Source organism: Opisthocomus hoazin, chromosome 5, assembly GCF_030867145.1.
Source record: "Opisthocomus hoazin isolate bOpiHoa1 chromosome 5, bOpiHoa1.hap1, whole genome shotgun sequence".
In the NCBI taxonomy this organism is placed as follows: Eukaryota; Metazoa; Chordata; class Aves; order Opisthocomiformes; family Opisthocomidae; genus Opisthocomus; species Opisthocomus hoazin.
Window position 1 is genome coordinate 28372700 of NC_134418.1, and position 14380 is coordinate 28387079.

The window sequence follows — 14380 nt, forward strand, 5'->3', positions numbered from 1 at the left end:
ATCTTGAGCAGGAAATTTCCGTTATGCTGGGAGATTTCTTTCCAAACCAACAGGGACTGCAATAGAGTTGACAGAGTTGATTTCCCGAGTTTACAATGTTTCATCAATAAAGTCACTCTGAGCCTAGTGCATGACACGGACATGAGGAAAAAGGGCCAAAACAGGGCATTTCTACCATCTCTGCAGCTTCTCAGTTTCAGTAATGGGCAAGAACATGTTTGCTCAGGCTGAGTCAGAAGGTGCCTGTGTATGAGTGTCTCGGTGATAACTCACAGGCTAGGCAGTCTGTACTGCTAAATCAAAAAGGACTAAGCAGTATGACCAAGTCCAAATGATGAAACAACTTCTCTCCATACTGCTTTCTGGCTCCTTTATGGATTTGCTTTGGAGAAAGTTAATGGGAGCAACCTAAAGCAGAAACAAGGAGCGAAGCAGGAGCTGGCATTGTGGATGATCTACCACAACTGCTCAAATTCACTTTCTGAATCTTTTTCATTGAACAGTTGAAATGCCCCCAGCATCACCCTGACTACCCCGAATTTCTACTCAATGAGAAATGACGGTGTGGACTCATCACATGAATCTATCTCATTCATATCTATACTTTCTGTCCCAGTCCACGGTGCACATATCTTCAACATAACCTTACCTAGGGACTGCTGGATGACTACGCGGGATGGGTTATGGAGAGTGGCCAGGAGTCCAAGACTTCCCTAACTAGGCAGGAAAAGGAACTTTGTAGGTAGGTCTTTGAATTAAGGTTGTGATCGCATTTTGTAAGGATGTGTTTCATCAGCCTCGTTAATGGTTATGATACTCAGGCACAGGGGTGCTGTCATTTGTGTTAGTCTAATGACATGAGTCAGTAGCACGAAAGGAGTGAAATCGAACCTCCTCATCCATGGGCTTTTGTTGTAGTTTAGAATCTAACTCAAACTCTATTTCGTCTAGAAAAATTGTCTTTTCCAGTTGCTTTTACTTTTAGACTGATAAACACACTGAATTGTGTGGTGATTTTGTTACCTAGACAAGTATCTACAAGGAACAAGTATGAAACCCCTAAACTGATTTTCACTTATGATTTTAAAACAAGATTTCACAGCAGGTCTCTAGAGGTGAGATCTAACCAAAGATTAATCCCAAGTCACCTAACTCTTTGGTATTAGCCTTAGGAAGTTTATTCTTCATAGAACAAATCTCCGTTTTGATACTGGATGTTAATGCCTTCACTCAAACTGATCTCAGCTGATAGCATGACTGAAAAAGCTTTTAGCAACTGACAGAAACTGAAGCACTATCTCTACTTGTGTATATTACATACGGTAGAGATCTTTTAAAGTATTGCTCAGACTAGATGGCTTGATACTCTATACTCAAATAGGAAAGAAAAACTATTGGCACTGATCTCCAGAGCAGAATGAAATCAGATGACTAGCAAATGAACAAGCTAGGTTCATGAAAACAATCTTTGAATATTATGGGTTGAATATAAAGAACGCACAGAACAGATCAAATCCAAAATGCAATACTGTATTTCTATTCACTGGGTATCAATGTGCCCCTTTTATCAGTCTTTCAGAATCCCAGGAAGGCGTGATTAGATGGCATGAGTGTCCCATTTTCAACAGAATAGATAAATAGCATGAAAGTCCTCTTAAGAGTTTAAGAAGAAATCCCCCCCCGCACTATTTCTGGTTCCTAGTAAACTTTGCTGTTCTTTGAGAAATACCATTCCTTCAAGATATCATGCAATTCTGCATCTGCAAATGCCAGAAATCTTTGGATGCCAACACCACTGAAAAAGTCCTTCAATATATTAAATACTTCTCCTAACTACCCTTCTTGTCACAAATATTATTCACTATTCATTTCTAGTGACCTTTTTTGCAGTGTTAGATTGGTTTATACTTTAAACAAGGAGAATCTTAGTGTGAGGGTCTCAAATGAAATTTTATGAGATAATGATACAATAAATCATGAATAGAACTTGCCACTACTATTTTGCGATCATCATCGTTCTGTGTCTTACTGCTTTTGTTATTGCCACCTCTAAAGGCCTCAAATGAGGCTATTGAGACTTCGCTGAATGCTCCACTTGCTTAGAGGAGAAGAAATCTTGTTTCTTATTCTTGCTGGGCTTTTGCAGTCTGAGGCCCTGGCTGAAGTAAGTGGGGTCATATCAACCAAGTTAAGCGCACCTGTAAGTGTTTACTGGAAAAATACAAACATAGTGCCCCGTTTAGCTTGCAGGCGCAACGAATAGACACAACCCACTATCTGGATAATTAGAAATTTGGATTATCATGAACAAACTTACTTGAAAGGCATGGTAGGAGGTTACTGATCCAGTACACATGGAATACAAATTATCAGATCATAATGCTCTAAATCTCAATTAAATCAACCCCCAGGAAAACTGCCAAAGCAGGAAATTCACCTAAGTTTCTTCACCCATTTGATATGTAAGAGGTCTTACTAACTCCAGAATTTCAAAATACGTTTCAGAAATAAGTTTACTAGCAATTTACTGTGTTATTGGGGTTGTGCTCCCCAGTTTGTTCATTCACTGGGTTTTAGCAAGAGGAAGACCTGAACTGCACCTGACACGATGGCCTTACCACAACAGAATTAATTGTGAGGTCTTCCAGCACTGACAGGGATGTAAAGAAAACAGATCTGTCTTCTGACCTAGCCGTCTCTTGCAGACCAACAGGTGGCATCTTCAGAAGAGATGAGAAACCACGGCTCATTCTTTTGGCATAACATAATATATTTGATCATTAACCATGCCTTTCCCTTTAGCTACTATTTGGCCCTCCATTCTCATTTTTATCAGTCTGGCAGTATTTAGTCTCTTCTCTGGCCATCCACTGAACACAGCATACCACCCTGATAAGAGGATTAATATAAAAGATATTTGGATCCTCATGATGGCCATGGATTTGACCAAGTGAAGAGGACAAAAAGCTGTTTATTTTCCTATGCTAAGTATTTTTTTGTTCATGTATCAAAGCCTATTTTAAATTACATTCTAATTAGAAGTAAAAATACTTTAGGAATAGAAATGCATTAATTTGATGATTCACTCATAAATTTAACATCAATCTGAAGTTACAGTCAGAAGAGAGATCTACATGTTCTTATTCATATTCTTTTTTAACTCATCCATGTTTGACTTCTGAAGGTTTGTTTTCCAGTTTTATTGCTATGTGATAAATCCTCTGTTAAGCACTATGCAAAGCCAAGACAAATAAATATTTGACACAAGTTTTATTTTATTGCATGAGCTGGTGCTCACAGGTGAAGATAATTAAATGTTATGGTTTATGCCTGAAGCATCTCTGGTTTAAAACTTTTGTAAAACAGCCTGATCATATTTAATGGTTAGAAGTGTACACTGCCACTATAGGATAGTAAGGTCCTCAGACTAGCAAATGTTATCAATATTCATCTTTGTTCTCAAAAAACATTTTTATTTGCTTCCTTTAAGCCGAGGTCTTCATAAAAGCAGGTGCACTGGAAAATATTCTTGAGGAAGCGGGTTTTGCACAGGACTGTAGTTAATTTGGGCAGTCAGACCTATTGTACTCACTGTGTTTTGAACCCTACAGTTCTCACAGCATCCTTATCTTGGCCATGGGCAACTCCAAAAAATTGATGTCGTGTTAATTGGGTGAATATTTGGTGTTCCGGACACAAGTACCACACATTTATTGTGGATTTAAAGAGGGCAAGCTCCATGACCTGCTTATTTCAGGCTGTTTGCTCAGGTTCTAAGCACCCATATGGTACCGAGCAAAGGCTGATCTTGCGATTACAGCTGATGGACAAGGTTCTGACCTGGTTGGCTTGGATGGCGCCCAAAATACAACCAAAAGAAGGCCAAAGATGAGAACTTCACCTTTGGAAAGATTCAATGAAGTCTGAGAGATTGGTGCTCGGAAATTCAGAAGAAAGCCAAGATTTTAACTTGCGCTTGGAGACGGCACTGACAGATCCTTCTCCTGCCTGGTGGCTTGTGTTCTAGACACCTCTAAGAGGCCTTTGTTTCCAGGTCCAAAGTAGGGGGCAAGTTTTTAGGGCAATTTTAAACATTTGACAATGGGAACCACTATGGCATCTCTTTTCAGTCACAGAACTTCAGAGATGCCTTTTTCCAGCCATCTTGCAAAACCGTTTTCCCTCAGAAATTGCAGAGTACATTTTCATTTTGAGATTACTGAAAAAAAAAATCATAAAATAATTTAATTTCCATCTGTTTGAATAAAAACTTATTTCTGCTCTGAAAAATTCATCATTATTTAGAATTTTAATATATCAGCATTATCAGCATTTTTATCAGTAAAAATGAAAACAGCAGCAGATCTCAGAGGATACACTAACCACTGAAACATTCTTCATTTTGTGGCTGTGTTCATAGTGTCCTTTAAATCAAAATAGTAAAAGCAATCATGTCTGATGCTGCTTCATGCCTCCTAATGAATGCACATATTAACTGAAAGCCTCCTTTAAGGATGATTCAAAGAGAGTTTTTCCTTAACATCTCAGGAGGAACAACCTGCACTGTCAAACTGTATGAACTTGCTAAACTCCATTTTCAGAGTATTTAGATATTTTAATTCCCCTGTTCTCACTGTAAGGCTGTTACAGACTCTGATTGTTTGGTTAGGAGGCTTCTTGTTTCTACTCTAAATACATGGATAGCTATTTATAGCCATTTATTTTTTGTATCAACTTCAATTGAACTAATTACATACTTGTCCTGTTGTTACCTAACGAGTACAGAGCAACTCTGTTCTACTGTCCTTTCATAAAATCAGCTATTCACCTAAGTATGTAACTCTTTATACTTCTGTTTCAGTTCTTTATTCTTGAACTTATGTCGCCAGAACCGTACAGCGTGTTCTAGATGAGCTTTCATCTGTGCCACATACAATGGCAATAATATTTCCCTATTTCTTATTACTGTCCACAGGATCACGTTTATCCTTCACATTGCTTGTCATTTTGGCAGCTCATTTTCATGCTTTTGTAGTCTTCAGCTCCACCTAGGCTAATTCCAGATGATGCTTCTTTCCACTAGCAGTTTTCTTGAGACCACATGGTTATGATTTTGCATTTAGTACTGCTGTATTTGATCTTGTTTCTATTTCTCAAGCCCTTGAAGCCATCCAGACTTTTTCTGCATGCTAAAGCAAACTATTTGTCTTCAAGATGCCTCCTGTCTTTGCAACACTGCAGATAACCCTATCTCCACACTAATACCTATGCCATTATGCAATTATGAGCATAACGAACAAGAACAGTCTAGCAATTTATCTTTAAGGAACTACATTAGTAAATACCCATCAGTCTTCCCCTTTTAATCTTTGCCATCTTTGCCAGAGCCAGTTCGTTACTTACCTGCGGTTCCTCTAATACCCTTCTTCTCCATCTCCCCTAGCAGTGACATGCAGCATCATGCCTTTTTTTTTAAGTGATGAGATAGCTAAAATATACTACATTTCCTTTTTACAGAAAAAAACCCCTCTATTTGACACATTTCATAAACTTTTAGCTGATTTACAATTGAATTCTTTTATTTTTTAATGGTTTGTTACATTATGAAATCTCATCCATTATGTTTATTTCCAATATCTTTTCTCTAGTATGTATTCATTCCAATCTATGTGAGTGTGATGGCATCAGTAGCAACCTCCCTGTCTTCTCCTCCAGCAGCCTACACTACCTAAAACTGAGATTTTTTTTCCTTCCTGGATGATTTAAGAGACTCGGGAAGGAATTAGAGACACTCTGCTATAGTATATATAATTTTAATTTTATTTCACCTTTACTTGAATTCCTCTGTACAGATCACCTCACTAACCATTTACTTAATTTATTGACAGATATTCTTGCAAAATATAAAAAGCTTAGATAATTTTTTTATTATTATTACTAAATTTATTTTAAACCATATCAACTTGCAATTGCTCAGTTCAGGGTTATTTTCAATAGATGGTTATCTTACAATATTTATATTTTTTTCTAAAATGAAGACTGATGTAGCATCTTAGCTTGTTGATGCAGTATTGATGAGGAAGTTTGTGAGCTGTAACACTTTTAAACAGCTGCACTGTATTGTTACAAATTACATCTGTATCTTAGAAATCAACATTTTTCATAACGAAGGAACTCCTGAGAACAACTGTTCTATTATTAACCTTCACTGTTACTCATCACTCCAATTTCTATGAATCCTTGAGTCCTTATCCTACTATTCCATCATGTATATGTTCTCCTGACAATGGTGGATGTCACGACCATCACTAGTTGTTCCTGTTTCTTCATTTTTGCTGTTTAAAACCCACACTTTTCACAGAATCATACAGATATTGATTGGAAGGGATCCCAGGGGCCAGGTGGTCCAACCTCCCCCTTGAAGTAGGACCACATTTGAGTCTTGAAAATCTCCAAGGATACAGATTCCACCACCTCTGAGCAATATACCGCTGCATGTAAATTATTCTCTCTTTTCTTATTCATCTCCCATTCCTCAAGCACATTCTTGTCACTAAGCCCACTACCTGCTGCAGTTTACTTCTTACACTTCAACCTTCTCTTGACTGATGCTTCTTTATCTATTTTAATACCTCTATTTCTCTGATTTTTTCTACTTGTGCTAAAATTAGTGTGCAAATTACACCTTTCTCTTCTCATCTTCTTTTCCCATTTTCCTTTTTATCCACCCTGCCAGTCTTAATCCTAGAATGCTGCTTAAAATCCTTAGCATGAATGACTCTCAGTGGCGAAACATCTTTGTTTCTTTCCTACCTCACTCACCAGGAATTTACTTGCTGAGGACATCTTCTCATAGCTTCTGCCTCTCCAATGAGCTATCAGAGAAATCATACTGAGCACTGGCTGGGTCCCTTTTCCTTTAAGCATCTTTTCCAGGATACTAATTATCCGTGACGTCATTGAATTTTGTCATGCCAGGTAAATTTCCAGAACTTTTTTCACGCTCCTGTCAGAATTATTTTAATCTTTGCATCCATGCATTGTTTCTTGCTGCAGACAAATTACTCTGAAGGAGTCATATGACAAGCTTGCCAGACATTTTAATATTTCAAGGCTTTTAATAATGACTGTTGCCCTAATGTCATCCATGAAGATTAAAACAAAGGTGCTAGACAAGAACTATTCACAGTGGTCTTGGACAAACTGCAGTGTAAAGCAATCTTATCTATGACAAAGAAGATTTTTTTTTAAATCTCTGTTTTATATTTTGTTAGGAAAATGAGATCAAGGACATTTGCTTACTTTTCAGAAGTGTGCAACTCAATAAAACTCCTGCCAGCAAGAACAAATGGTACAACTCACCAAAAGTCTCAGTAAGAAGCTAACAGTGAGTACAGACAGTTTTCTACAGACATGTCCTGAATTGCCTGTGCTTCTCTTCCCATGCCACTGACTGATACACAATTGCCTATTATATTTCAGATGCTGTCATCCATGTCAATAACCTTACTCTGTGTTTAACTCTTAATTTTACCTGTGACCCTCTTTATATTGCTCACAATTTCCTTTCTATAATGCCAGATATCTCCCTTGAACCCTACCCTCCCTGTATTTTACTTTCCTAATAAAGTAATTACTAGTGGCAATATATAAGCAACCAAAAAGATTGCCAAAGAAGAAGCATAAGACAGCTCTTTTCTGCAAAAGTCATAACATGGAAGGCCGAATTCAATAAGAAGTTATGAGCCTTCCATTACCAGTCACTGTGGTCAATATATAAATCGGAAGCATTATGACTGAGAAACTTATCCTTGACTTATCAATAGACTATCTGACTAACTTGTATCCTTAAGGATTTTTATATCTCAGTAAGAACATTTTCTGGGATACGGACAGCTTGATTTCATTCAATTTCACGCCACTTCAGCACATGATTAGATCAGATTTAAATGGATGGACTTTACCTGTGACTGTTTGGAAGGACAAATCTAATTAACCTGATTGTCTTTCCATGTATTCTTTATCTTTTCTAAGTTCTGAGCTCTTATTGATTATCAGTGGCCATGAAAAACAGTTGGATAAAATATGCATACACTTTTTTTGGCAATGATTATAAACCTAGATTAATCTTATTAAATTATATAGAATAAAATAAAAAAATAGAAGGATGAATTATATAAACTGGAGCCCTTTAAGCATTCGCCTCCTATGTTTGGAATTGGATATGCTGTGAATGAATAAACATCAACAAATAAAAATATCCCTCTCCAAAAGAAAAGAAATAAAATGTCTACAGAAGACATGTCAGTCCACTGTGTTGAAACAATTTAATATCAAATGTTAAAAATATTTCCACATATCCCTATCATGTAATCATCCATTCAGTTTTCTGCGACTAAATTTCTGAATGGGATGTCACAAAGAGTGTAGAGAGTTACTCATTGCAGAGTTTATCTGTGACACAAAGTGATTTTGAAAATTCAGCACTTGGAGTATGTGATAAAAGATCAAGAAGAATTTGTATAATACAATACAATAAATGGCCCCACTGGAGCCTGCCCTGGTTAGGAAGACATACCCGATTGTGTAAAACTGTCCAAAACCAAAAGCTTCTCTCTGAAGCCTCTAATTTTAATACTGATTTCTACACCCACCTGTAAAACATTTACTTCCTAGGTACTTTTGTACTTAGGAGTGCAGATGATACTGACAGACATGAAAAAATGTCTAAAGATGCTTATGGACAAAAGCAGTGGCACTTTTAGGGGTGCACGGAAAAAAAAACATGCACCCCCCATGTTTGCTGTAGTTGTGAGAAAAGTTTTGTAGGTGAATGGGGTGGGATTCCCCACAGTCTGACTGGTACGCTTATGTCAAGGGAAGATATCTAGTTTTTGGCTTGCATCGCTTCAGGTAAAAGCAGAAAACTTCTTGGTGGTTCCCTTTGATTCAGCTTCAGCAGCTTGCAACCCTAATTACTTACCTGCAAGCACCTGCTTACGCTGAATGAGAGGCAGAAATTTAACCCTGTTCATGAACGCCTCTGCTGAAAACGACTGGACCATGAACCACAGTGTTATTAGTCTTTAGCTATCAGTACGGTACCGTGGCAAGTGTTACTGTCACCAGACTCTGGGGTTTTTTTGCTCAGTTCATGTAACAGTATTTCAGAAAGGGAGAATTCTTTGTGCATTTCTATGCACACATACAGCTAACATTCCTTGCATCATGAACTGAACTTCTCCTTGGGAAAGCTCAAAACTTTGGGGTTTTGTCCCTCGTCAACCCACTACTGAGCTCAGCATTGATCAATACAACTCCAGATACTTCTTTAAGCTTGCAAGAGGATGCTTATCAGTCTTTCCTGATGTTCTATTTCTAATCAGGCAGTACAGGTAGTCGAAAGTTCACATCTATAATTCACCATGTTCCTCCATTTGTTGATAATATGGTCTGTTGCTGCAGAATTCTAAAATATTCCTAACCTTCCCCGCATTAACTAAAAGAACACTTGCCCATCTTTCTTCCCGTTCTTAAGTTTCCACTATTTTTGATGTCCTTAGTGGGTTGGTCCCATACTGGGACTGGTGATGTTTAACTTTTTCTTCAATGACTTAGTAAGACTGAGTGCACCCTCAGCAAGTTTGCAGGGGACACCAAGCTGAGTGGTGCAGTTGACACACCTGAGGGACAGGATGCCATCCAGATGGACCTGGACAAGCTTGAGAAGTGGGCCTGTGTGAACCTCATCCCCTGCACCTGGGTCGGGGCAACCCCTGCAATCAATACAGGCTGGAGGATAAAGGGATTGAGAGCAGCCCTGACGAGAAGGAGTTGGGGGTACTGGTGGATGAAAAGTTGGACATGAGCCACCAATGTGCGCTCGCAGCCCAGAAGGCCAGCTGTGTCCTGGGCTGCATCAAGAGAATTGTGGCCAGCAGGTCGAGGGATGTGATTCTGCCCCTCTGCTCTGCTCTGGTGAGACCCCACCTGGAGTACTGAGTCCAGCTCTGGACCCCTCAGCACAGGAAAGACATGGACCTGTCAGAGCAGGTCCAGAGGAAGCCACAAAAATGATCCGAGGGGTGGAACACCTCTCCTAAGAGGAAAGACTGAAAGAGTTGGGTTTGTTCAGCCTGGAGAAGAGAAGGCTCCAGGGAGACCTTAGAGCAGCGTTCCAGTACCTGAAGAGGGCTTATGGGAAAGATAGGGAAAATCTTTTTAGCAAGACCTGTTGTGACAGGACAAGGAGTAATGGCTTTAAACCAAGGGAAGGTAGATTTAGACCAGATATAAGGAAGAAATTTTTTACCATGAGAGTGGTGAAACACTGGCACAGTTTGCCCAGAGAGGCAGCGCAGGCCCCATCCCTGGAAACATTCAAGGCCAGGTTGGACAAGGATCTGAGCAACCTGGTCTAGCTGAAGACGTCCCTTCTTACTGCAGAGGGGGTGGGCTAGATGAACTCTATAGGTTCCCTTCCAACCCAAAGCATTCCATGATTCTATTCCATGATTCTGTGACATTGCAAATAAAATACACCGGTAAGGCTGCTCTCTGATTCAATCACATGTCAAGCCTCATGCCATACCTCCAATCTTTAAAAAGAAATCTATAAATTTGTCATAGTTCTTTGGACCATCTTAAGCTTGCAATTGCAGCTTCTGTGTCGTGTGTCTTACTAACACAGGGATATACTAAAATGCTGAAAGTTATGAAAATGTTGACGTGAAAAGCAGCTGGAAGGAGTATCTTCCCATTTTGCACTTCTTCAGAAAGGTTGTGGTTTCTCCTTTTCAGTGCTTTGGCAGGCACTCAGTGATTAAAAGGGTAATCCTTCCAGGAAGGGTGAGCAAATGGAAACTCCAGCTGTCAGGGAAAAGAAAGAAGACCATGTCTGATATTGCTACAGACCATCGAGCAAAAATCACAAAGCAATCTGGTAGAGAGAGACAGAAGACTTCTGTTTCTTTTTCTGAAAAATGTAACAGGCATTGACCCGATGTCCTTTATTGTTTCTTGAGATTTGGACAGCCAACTTGAGATAACCACAAACAAGAACCAAATTGTTCATTACAACTTTGCATAAAAACTTGTTTTAGCTTTGCGTTATACACTACTGATACAAATAATGGAGCTAGTTTGACTATGAGGAACTGCAATCCTGTCGGCCTTGGAGGAATGTTCTCTCTTTTATTCGAAATAAATGAAAACTGTACACAGATGTGAGCAACAGTACCTTCTTTCAAATCAAGAAGGACAAAATAGACACATCATTATCTGAGCCTCAAGTGCTCCATGCTGCAAGGTGGTGAACACCACCTAAACAATGCTGCATCAGCTTCTCTAAAAATGATTGAGAACTGAGGCCACTGAAGACCACAAAAGACTGCATGCATCCAATGGTGACGTCTCTTAAAGAGAAAATAAAATGTCCAAATTTTAAACAACTTGTAATGCAAAATACTGGTTCAATGATATGTTTTATTATGGCTGTCAAAATGTATTTAATAATAATCATTGTTTATAAAATATTTCCATAGTGCCTGTAATAAGTTCTCAGTAACTAACTGGATACACCAAAAAAGCCTCCCTTTTCTTCGGGTATTCTAACAGGCTTCAAATTACATATGGAGCGTTCCGAATGATTTCGTCTGAGAACACGTAGTGACTAGGAAGGAAAGTGGCAATGGGGACTAAGGAACTGTGGATTCTGCTTCCAGCCCAGCTATGCTACTGCTCGTGTGCCTACAAGTAACTTACCAACCTTTTTGACCCAAAGTCTTCATTTAAAATCTAACTCGGAGTGATGTTCTGAGCTTTAGCAAACTTGCAGTGTGTCTGGAGAGTCTCAGCTGGAGCTAAACAAATGCAAAGCACTCCATAGTTTCTTTCATGTACTTCTGAAATATGTGAATTGTTTTACAGACATACTAAGGTGTTTTATTTTCTTTTTCCTGACACTTCGCAAGGGGTTAGTGGAAGTAGGTGCACACGTTTGGGCCCAAAGGGGCAAAATATATCTCTTTGCATCCACATTTTTTAAAATTAAGAGAGTATTGTCATCAAGCATCCCAGGTATCGTTACTGCCAATAATTCTCTAATAGGCTTATAAATTTACTGGGGGGAGTTGTGTTAGTTACAATTTCAGATATGTCTGTGCTGACCGTGTCGGACTGCCACAGAGGAGGAATGGGACTACACTGCTAATGAGGTCGGTAAGTCCTCAGCAATTACAGTGATGCTCTTCCAAGTATCTGAACTATCAATCATCAGCGAAAGCAAACTGGTGCCTTGATGGTCTGGAAGAATCCCCTCACAACTGCTGGAAGCCAAAGCATTAATAACTCAGGAATCAATTTCTGCCCCTCCTCTCTGCTCAGTCAGCAATATCCTAGCAGGGCAGAATTGGGAAAGGGAGAAGCCAATAGCTGAAACTTGATTTCTTCAGATATAATTTAATGTCTTCTCTCCAGTTAAAGCCAACAGTAGCATGGTCCGAATTGCTCAACAGGAGAGACTATATCGAACAAGAAGTGACAACAGGTGCAGAACAACAGTGAAGGGGAAAGTTGGAAGAAGGCAAATTGATATAAACCAAAGAGGACTTGTTGGCTGTAACGGGCCAAGTGTGATACTCCTTATCAAATTTTCCAAAGTATGGCACTTTTTAAGCCATTAACTTTTGGGAACAAACAATGGTTTAACATTCTGTCTAAATGAAATTAAGGCCAATCTGTGAAAGACAACTGTTGCTAAAAGAAAATATAAAATTTAGTGTTATGACTGACAGCAAACCAGACTCTAGAAATCAGTGTTTTGCATGCGTGTGTATTCAGCCCTTCCTAAATTACAAATGCCAATAAACAAGCACTCCTGACAAAGACATGGATTTGTCATCCTAGGTCTGTTTAAGAAATACATGATCTTGAAGACTGATGAGAAAGTTTTTTCCCTTGTGACACCACAGTTTGGCAGCATTAAATGTCTGGTGGTCTTCTACGTGTGTTTCCACATGTCAGTTGCATCTAAAGAAATCTCCTGGATATATTAACATTTTCTTTTGCAATAAAGAAAATAATCTGGTAGTGGTTAAACTTGATTTACTGGGGCAATATTCAAAGCCTTAATGTTGGTTTAGCATAGATGTTTGTCAGTCTTTTTATTACACATTTGAGAACGCCCAGCAGACACACTGGGAGTCCTAATACTCTGGTGGTGTTTACCTGTAGAGCCTCCTCCACCTGCAGAAAAATGGTCCCCAAACAGCAGGTAGTTCTAGTGCCTACTTTGCAACCACTTCAGTGAGAGATGAGAGGCTGGGAAAAGAAGTGGAAAATCAGGCTCTGCATCTCCAATTTAAAAAGTGTTAATTAGCCTCATGCCTTAGTCTACTTCTAATTGTTATGGTATTAGAATCCCTATCAGCTGACTCTTCTTTCGCTCCTTCCCGATGCATTCTCCCAATGTCTTCCCGAGCCTCTCCCAGTCAATCTTCCAGTTTAATCATCATAAGCCAGAAATGAGGCTAATTGTGGATGTTGACTCCAGCATCCCTGGTCACAAAAAAATGTCTTTTTTGCTGCTAAAGAGTAACTGAAAGTATCTGGGAATGATTAGAAACCGGAGCAGATGGCTTGCCGTCCTGGAACCCACGCTGCCAGAAGGGGGAACCTGCTGCACATCCTTCAGAGAAACTCAGGCGTACAAAACCACACCAGGCTACAGGAGATGGAAGTCAAAGGTGTCGGTCTTGCGGCCTGCACTTTTCTTTTACTTTGACACCGATTCAGCGGAGTTATACTCGATTCACAGGCTTCCAGCTGAGCATAGACACATGTTCGCATAGCTATCAGGCACAGATTAAAAAAATCAGTATTGTGACAAGGGTCAGGTTAATGAAGCGAGAATTAACCCTTCCCAAGACCTTGCAAATGGCATACGCTACGTGTCGCAGAGGGAGCAGGGGGCTTCTGCCTTGTGCTATCCAGCTCGGTCCTCCTGTCAACGTTGCTGTTACACCTGTACTTGATTAAAGCTCCTTAGCTTTAAGTTTTAATGACTATCGACCAATGATTTCAGAAACTTATTTCAAAGCCGCTGCATTTTAATTAATACTGCTTACACGATGAATGTTTGGGCACACGCAGCTTTGAAAAGGCTTTTTTCTTGCCTTTTTGCATCACAGGGAACCAGTGACACTAAAACACACAGAGTCAGCCTGCGGCGGCACGGTATTTAATCAGCGCATTGCACCATTTCTGTGCGACATCGCCGTGCGACCACAGCTTTGCGCAACCACAGAGCGCCCTGCCTGTGACCTGTGACCCTACAGCTCCCGCTTACACCGACACCATCACCTGGCAAAAACAAAGACTC